General features: G+C 40.6%; 1 pseudogene; it reads left to right on the forward strand.

Moving 5' to 3' along the window:
• The first annotated feature begins 7,026 nt into the window (after positions 1–7,026).
• LOC137771560 (calponin-3 pseudogene) lies at positions 7,027–8,459 on the forward strand (annotated as a pseudogene).
• The last annotated feature ends 671 nt before the right edge of the window (positions 8,460–9,130 follow it).

The raw sequence follows: 9,130 nt of genomic DNA on the forward strand, positions 1-9,130 counted from the left end.
CATGGAACATTCTCCAGGATAGATCATATCTTGGGTCATAAATCAAGCCTTGGTAAATTTCAGAAAATTGAAATCGTATCAAGTATCTTTTCCGACCACAACGCTATGAGACTAGATATCAATTACAGGAAAAGATATGTAAAAAATACAAACACATGGAGGCTACACAATACACTACTTAATAACGAAGTGATTACTGAAGAAATCAAAGGGGAAATCAAAAAATACCTAGAGACAAATGACAATGGAGATATGACGACCCAAAACCTATGGGACGCAGCAAAATCAGTGCTAAGAGGGAAGTTTATAGCAATACAAGCCTACCTCAAGAAACAGGAAACATCTCGAATAAACAACCTAACCTTGCACCTGAAGCAATTAGAGAAAGAAGAACAAAAAAACCCCAAAGCCAGCAGAAGGAAAGAAATTATAAAGATCAGGTCAGAAATAAATGAAAAAGAAATGAAGGAAACAATACCAAAAATCAATGAAACTAAAAGCTAGTTCTTTGAGAAGATAAACAAAATTGATAAACCATTAGCCAGACTCATTAAGAGAAAAAGGGAGAAGACTCAGATCAATAGAATTAGAAATGAAAAAGGAGAAGTAACCACTGACACTGCAGAAATACAAAAGATCATGAGAGATTACTACAAGCAACTCTATGCCAATAAAATGGACAACCTGGAAGAAATGGACAGATTCTTAGAAATGCACAAACTGCCGAGACTGAACCAGGAAGAAATAGAAAATATGAACAGACCAATCACAAGCACTGAAATTGAAACTGTGATTAAAAACCTTCCAACAAACAAAAGCCCAGGACCAGATGGCTTCACAGGTGAATTCTATCAAACATTTAGAGACGAGCTAACACCTATCCTTCTCAAACTCTTCCAAAATATTGCAGAGGGAGGAACACTCCCAAACTCATTCTACGAGGCCACCATCACCCTGATACCAAAACCAGACAAAGATGTCACAAAGAAAGAAAACTACAGGCCAATATCACTGATGAACATAGATGCAAAAATCCTCAACAAAATACTAGCAAACAGAATCCAACAGCACATTAAAAGGATCATACGCCATGATCAAGTGGGGTTTATCTCAGGAATGCAAGGATTCTTCAATATATGCAAATCAATCAATGTGATACACCATATTAACAAATTGAAGGAGAAAAACCATATGATCATCTCAATAGATGCAGAGAAAGCTTTCGACAAAATTCAACACCCATTTATGATAAAAGCCCTGCAGAAAGTAGGCATAGAGGGAACTTTCCTCAACATAATAAAGGCCATATATGACAAACCCACAGCCAACATTGTCCTCAATGGTGAAAAACTGAAACCATTTCCACTAAGATCAGGAACAAGACAAGGTTGCCCACTCTCACCACTATTATTCAACATAGTTTTGGAAGTGTTAGCCACAGCAATCAGAGAAGACAAAGAAATAAAAGGAATCCAAATCGGAAAAGAAGAAGTAAAGCTGTCACTATTTGCAGATGACATGATACTATACATAGAGAATCCTAAAGATGCTACCAGAAAACTCCTAGAGCTAATCAATGAATTTGGTAAAGTAGCAGGATACAAAATAAATGCACAGAAATCTCTTGCATTTCTATACACTAATGACGAAAAATCTGAAAGTGAAATTAAGAAAACACTCCCATTTACCATTGCAACAAGAATAAAATATCTAGGAATAAACCTACCTAAGGAGACAAAAGACCTGTATGCAGAAAATTATAAGACACTGATGAAAGAAATTAAAGATGATACAAATAGATGGAGAGATATACCATGTTCCTGGATTGGAAGAATCAACATTGTGAAAATGACTCTACTACCCAAAGCAATCTACAGATTCAATGCAATCCCTATCAAACTACCACTGGCATTTTTCACAGAACTAGAACAAAAAAATTCACAATTTGTATGGAAACACAAAAGACCCCGAATAGCCAAAGAAATCTTGAGAACGAAAAATGGAGCTGGGGGAATCAGGCTCCCTGACCTCAGACTATATTACAAAGCTACAGTAATCAAGACAGTTTGGTACTGGCACAAAAACAGAAATATAGATCAATGGAACAGGATAGAAAGCCCAGAGATAAACCCACACACATATGGTCACCTTATCTTTGATAAAGGAGGCAAGAATATACAGTGGAGAAAAGACAGCCTCTTCAATAAGTGGTGCTGGGAAAATTGGACAGCTACATGTAAAAGTATGAAATTAGAACACTCCCTGACACCATGCACAAAAATAAACTCAAAATGGATTAAAGACCTCAGTGTAAGGGCAGACACTATCAAACTCTTAGAGGAAAACATAGGCAGAACACTCTGTGACATACATCACAGCAAGATTCTTTTTGACCCAGCTCCCAGAGAAATGGAAATAAGAACACAAATAAACAAATGGGACCTAATGAAACTTAAAAGCTTTTGCACAGCAAAGGAAACCATAAACAAGACCAAAAGACAACCATCAGAATGGGAGAAAATATTTGCAAATGAAGCAACTGACAAAGGATTAATCTCCAAGATTTACAAGCAGCTCATGCAGCTCAATAACAAAAAAACCAACAACACAATCCAAAAATGGGCAGAAGACCTAAATAGACATTTCTCCAAAGAAGATATACAGATGGCCTACAGACACATGAAAGAATGCTCAACATCATTAATCATTAGAGAAATGCAAATCAAAACTACAATGAGATATCATCTCACACCGGTCAGAATGGCCATCATCAAAAAATCTAGAAACAATAAATGCTGGAGAGGGTGTGGAGGAAAGGGAACACTCTTGCACTGTTGGTGGGAATGTAAATTGATACAGCCACTATGGAGAACAGTATGGAGGTTCCTTTAAAAACTACAAATAGAACTACCATATGACCCAGCAATCCCAATACTGGGCATATACCCTGAGAAAACCATAGGTCAAAAAGAGTCATGTACCAAAATGTTCATTGCAGCTCTATTTACAATAGCCAGGACATGGAAGCAACCTAAATGTCCATCAACAGATGAATGGATAAAGAAGATGTGGCACATATATACAATGGAATATTACTCAGCCATAAAAAGAAATGAAATGGAGGTATTTGTAATGAGGTGGATGGAGTTAGAGTCTGTCATACAGAGTGAAGTAAGTCAGAAAGAGAAAAACAAATACAGTATGCTAACACATATATACGGAATCTAAGGGAAAAAAAAAAAAGGCCATGAAGAACCTAGTGGCAAGACGGGAATAAAGACACAGACCTACTAGAGAATGGACTTGAGGATATGGGGAGGGGGTGGGGTGAGATGTGACAGGGTAAGAGAGTGTCATGGACATATATACACTACCAAATGTAAAATAGATAACTAGTGGGAAGCAGCCGCATAGCACAGGGAGATCAGCTCGGTGCTTTGTGACCACCTAGAGGGGTGGGATGGGGAGGGTGGGAGGGAGGGAGATGCAAGAGGGAAGAGAAATGGGAACATATTGTATATGTATAACTGATTCACTTTGTTATAAAGCAGAAGCTAACACACCATTGTAAGGCAATTATACTTCAATAATGATGTTTAAAAAAAAAAAAAAGCAGGGATTTATGAAATGCAATACTTTACAACGTATAAACTCTGGTTTCAATGTGCTCTGTTTGTTGATTTATGAATAACTTGTAGAATTTATTACAACTTTAAGGAGCTAAAATGAATGAATCAAATCAAAATCCAGTGTCCTTTAAATTCCTCTCAAAAAAAAAAAAAAGAAAAGTTAGCAGTCTTCCAACATATAGATTAGATTGCTTTACCTGGGGTAACACAAGGCTCAACAGAGAGCAGTCTCTACCTTTTAACAAAATAATCTTGAAAGAGAAACCTTATCAGAGGATGAAAACAGTAATTGTCCAAGGGAATTTCCAATAAATAATAATTTTACATAAATACTGTTTTTTTTTCATGAAACCTTTCATACCTGTCTAATCATACACAATGAAGAAACAAATAGAAATGCATTATTCTGCCATGTTAATTTCTGATAGCAAAACTGCTCAATGAATCCTAAAGAATATGTAACCACACATGGATGCTTCTTCCTTGTGAAACTAAAAAATTATTAGAGTAAAACTGAATATGCAAAAGAGTTCAGGAGAAAGATAATTTTTAAAAAATCATTTATAGAAAAATAAGATAATTTTTCAGGATATAGAAGGTAATGCAAAAGACATAGAAATTCCACTTTTTACACTCAACTCTCAAATATTCAGGGATTAAAAACAAAGCTAGTTCCAGTTCAAGATGGTGATGAAGGAGGATCCTGAACTCAACTCATCCCAGGGACGTACAGAATCTATAGCTACATATGGAACAATTACCTCTGAAAAAATACTAAAACTAGCTGATCAACTCCTACACATCAGTAAACAAGAAAATAACCCACACTGAAGTGGTAGAAGAGGCTGAGACACATTCTTTTTTTTTTTAGTTGAAATCGGTTGGCCAAGATGACAGAGTAAGAAGACCCTGAGCTCACCTCCTCCCATGGGGACAACCAAATTACAAATATTTATAGAGTGACTATTGATGAGAATGACCTGAAGACTAGCAGAAAACATCTACAGCTAAAGATATAAAGAAGGAACCACAATGAGTCAGGTAGGATGGGTAGAGACTTGGTATAGTCAAGACCCATACCCCTGGGTAGGCAACTTACAAATGGGTGAATAATCACAATTGCAGAGGATCTCCCCAAGTAGTGAGGAGTCCAAATATCACTTTGGACTACCCAGCCTAGGGGTCCTGTACCAAGAAGAAGAACACCCAGAACATTTGGTTTTGAAGGCCAGTGGGACTTACTTTCAGGAGAGCCCCAGCACTGTAGAAAGCCAGGACTCTGCTCTTAAAAGTCACACACAAAATCTCACATGCTCCAAGACCGAGGGCAGAAGAAATAATTTGAAAAGTGCCTGGGTCAGACTCACTTGCTGATCTTGGAGAGTATTCTGGAGAGGCACAAGGCAACTAGGACTCATGCTCAGAACACAGATGCAGGCAGCAGCAATTTTAGGGAACTCTTTCTGGTAAACACAGTTTTGGAGTCCTCCCTCTAGCTTATTAGTGCTGCAGTCCAGCCCTGCCAGTCAGTAGGCACCAGCCAGTAAGGAACAGTCCTTGGAACCCTGAAGCCAAGCAGCTAACTACATGGATACACAGCTCTCCCAACCAGAAGACAGGCTTCCATAGACCTCCACTGAGCACCCCAGTCTCCTGAGACACAACATCATACAACAGAGGGCCCTGGACCTGGCCCCACCAACCAGCAGGCCAATACCAGCTCCAGGAGCCCCAGGGCCCCAAAGCCAGAAACCCTGGTCCATAGATCTGCCCACCAACATGTGGACACTAGTCCTGGGACCACTACAGCCCCAGAGCCAGCCACCCTGGGATTTGACCCCACCCACCAGTGGGCCAAGACTAGCCCAGGATCCAACCTCACACACCAGCTGGCTCAGTCTTGGGCCCCAGAGTAAAAGAACCCAGGACCCAGCTCCACCCACCAGTGAGCAGGCAATAGCCCCAGGATCTGGTCTCAGCCAACAGTGGGTGGGCTCTAGCCCTAGTACCCCCTGGTACATTCCCTACCCACCAGCAGGAGACCCTAGCTACAGTACACCCTGGGGCCTTCAGCCAGCCATGTCAGGCACCAGTTCCACCCACCAGTGGGCCAGCACAAGCCCAGGCACTGGCCTACCCACCAGTAGGCAACACCAGCTCTGGGACCCCTGGTCCTGCAGCCAGCTATCCTGTAACCCAGTCTTGTACACCAGTGGGCTGGCACCAGGACTGGGACTCCCTGGGTCATACAGCCAGACAACAGGACTCAGCCCCACCCACCATTGGTTGGAGCCTCCACACTAGGCAGAGCCTGGCAACCAACCAGGCCAGGAGTCAGCCATGCCTATTAGCATGCCCACAGCAGTCAGCTCTACCATAAGAGAAGGGCCCATGCAGCCCACATAGAGGATACTCCTAGAGAATATAGCTCTGCTTAGCAGAGGAGAGTGTGCTGCTGGGCTCCATAGGACATCTCCTACATAAGGCCACTTTTGCAAGATCAGGCAATGTAACCAACCTACTAATTTCATAGAAATAAAACCACTGAATTAGGCAAAATAAAACAAAGGAATGTGATCCAGATGAAGGAATAAGATAAGACCCCAGAAGAAGAACTAAGTGAAGTGGAGATAAGCAATCTACCCGATAAAGAGTTCAAGGTAAGATTACAAAGATGCTCAAAGAATTGGGGAGAAGAATGGCTGAACACTGTGGGAAGTTTAACAAAGAGTTAGAAACTATAAAGATGAACCAAACAGCACTGAACAATACAGTAACTGAAATTAAAAATACATTAGAAGGAATCAAGAGTAGATTAGATAAGAAAGAGGAATGGATGAGTGAACTGGAAGCAGAGTAGTGGAAATCACACAAGCTTAACAGAAAAGAAAGCTAGCCAAATTGAACAATACATTAAAAAATCATACACTTTGATGAAGTGGATTTATCATAGGGATGCAAGAATGGTTCAGTATCTACAAATCAACAAATGATACATCACATTAACGCATTGGAAAAAAAATCAAGTGATCATGATCATCCCAAAAAATGCAGAAAAAGCTTTTGGCAATATTTAACATCCATTTATGATAAAAATTCTCAACAATGTGGGTATAGAGGGAACATACTATTAAAAAGGCCATATATGAAAACCCATTGCCAACATTATACTCAATGGTGAAAAGCTGAAACCATTTTCTCTAAGTTCAAGAACAAGACAAGAACACCCACTCTTGCCATGTTTATTCAAGATGGTATTGGAGAGTTCATGTGGGACTCCGGAGCCGACCGGGAGGCTCTGCGGGACCTCGTCCGAGTGAGTAGCCGAGGCACCGCCCGCGCCCCACCGCCACCTCCTGGCGGTTCATGCGCTGCCCAGGGGAGCGAGCTCCGAGCATCTTGTGGTGCGGCCACTCCTCGGGGCCAGGAGCGGGGAAGCCGAGCGCGAGAAACCCCCGGACCAGAGCTCAGCCTCTTCCCGCCGACCGAATCATCATGACCCACTTCAACAAGGGCCCTTCCTATGGACTCTCGGCCGAAGTCAAGAACAAGATTGCTTCCAAGTATGATCATCAAGCAGAAGAACATCTTCACAATTGGATAGAAGAGGTGACCGGCATGAGCATTGGCACCAACTTTCAGCTGGGCTTAAAAGATGGCATAATCCTCTGTGAACTCAGAAACAAGCTAACAGCCGGGCTCAGTGAAGAAGGTCAATGAGTCCTCATTAAACTGGCCTCAGTTGGAGAATATTGGCAACTTTATCAAAGCTATTCAGGCTTATGGTATGAAGCCACATGACATATTTGAAGCAAATGATCTTTTTGAAAATGGAAACATGACCCAGGTTCAGACTATGCTGGTGGCCCTAGCAGGTCTGGCTAAAACAAAAGGATTCCATACAACCATTGACACTGGAGTTAAGTATGCAGAAAAACAAACAAGACGTTTTGATGAAGGAAAATTAAAAGCTGGATAAAGTGTAATTGGTTTACAGATGGGAACCAACAAATGCGCCAGCCAAGCAGGTATGACAGCCTATGGGACTAGGAGGCATCTTTATGATCCCAAAATGCAAACTGACAAACCTTCTGATCAGACCACGGTTAGTCTGCAGATGGGCACCAACAAAGGAGCCAGTCAGGCGGGGATGTTAGCCCCGGGGTACCTGAAGAGACATCTACGCTCAGAAGCTAACATTACAAGCCGTGGACAACTCGACAATTTCTCTACAGATGGGTACCAAGAAAGTCGCTTCCCAGAAAGGAATGAGTGTATATGGGCTTGGGTGGCAAGTATATGAACCCAAATACTGTGCTGCTCCCACAGAACCTGTCATTCACAATGGAAGCCAAGGAACCGGAACAAATGGGTCGGAAATCAGTGATAGTGATTATCAGGCAGAATACCCAGATGAATATCATGGCAAGTACCAAGATGACCAAGTACCCCAGAGATTACCAATATAGAGACCAAGGCATCGATTATTAGATTCACAGAGGAGCTCAGTATTTAACCCGTTGTCTTTATTCAGTGAGAACCAAGCTAGCCTTGAGTAATTTTTACCTTGTCTTCCTAAAACACGATTATGCTTATTGTACCTAAAGGAAATACTGCCTTACATACATTCCTTTTTCCTTTTTCTGCCTCTTCCCTAAATAGTTGCCTTTTAGTGCTGTAACAGTTAAATCCTACAGCATAACCAATAACTCGCATATGAAGTAAAAAGGAGTATGGTGAAAGGGGAGTACTCTTGTACAGTCAATTCTTTTATTAAAGATCTATGCATTTTTACAATCCTCTACTTAAATTGGTATTTTCAAACAATAGGAAGCTTTTTTTTTTTCTTTTTTTACAGTTTAGTATCTGGTTTCTACATGGAAGACTAAACTCATGCTTATAGCTGTGTGCTCTTTGCCAACTAAATTTAAGATGCAGCATTTTAGAAATTTATATATCAATGTTTCTACAGTATTGTTTGCTAATTTTTAAATAAAGTCCTGATCAGTGTGCATTTGTGATTATATGTGTACTCATTCTTACCTAAGCCGACAAGATCTTTTCCGAGTGGTGTTTTGAAAGGAGTGTGTACAAAACTGGCCTGTAGCCATTGATGTCTGGGGGGTGTGTTTGCTCTTCCTGTTTGTGCCAATGTATTGATGTAGAGTTGCTCTGTTTTCTTCCACTGTATTTATTGCTGCATTTCTCAGCATAAACTTATCCCATTGTATTTTTTATAAATAAATATTTTTTTGAAAAAAAAAAAAAGAGATAGTATTGGAAATCCTTGCCATAGAAATCATACAACAACAACAACAACAACAACAAAATCAACTGAATCCAAATAGTAAGGAAGAAATAAAACTGTCACTGTTTCATATGGCATGATATTAGATTGGCCAAAAAGTTCGTTCGGGTTTGTGCGTAAGCTGTTACAAGAAAAACCTGAGTGAACTTTCTGGCCAGCCCAATACTATATATAGAAAACCCTATAGATTACA

The sequence above is a fragment of the Eschrichtius robustus genome, chromosome 11, assembly GCF_028021215.1.
Source record: "Eschrichtius robustus isolate mEscRob2 chromosome 11, mEscRob2.pri, whole genome shotgun sequence".
In the NCBI taxonomy this organism is placed as follows: domain Eukaryota; kingdom Metazoa; phylum Chordata; class Mammalia; order Artiodactyla; family Eschrichtiidae; genus Eschrichtius; species Eschrichtius robustus.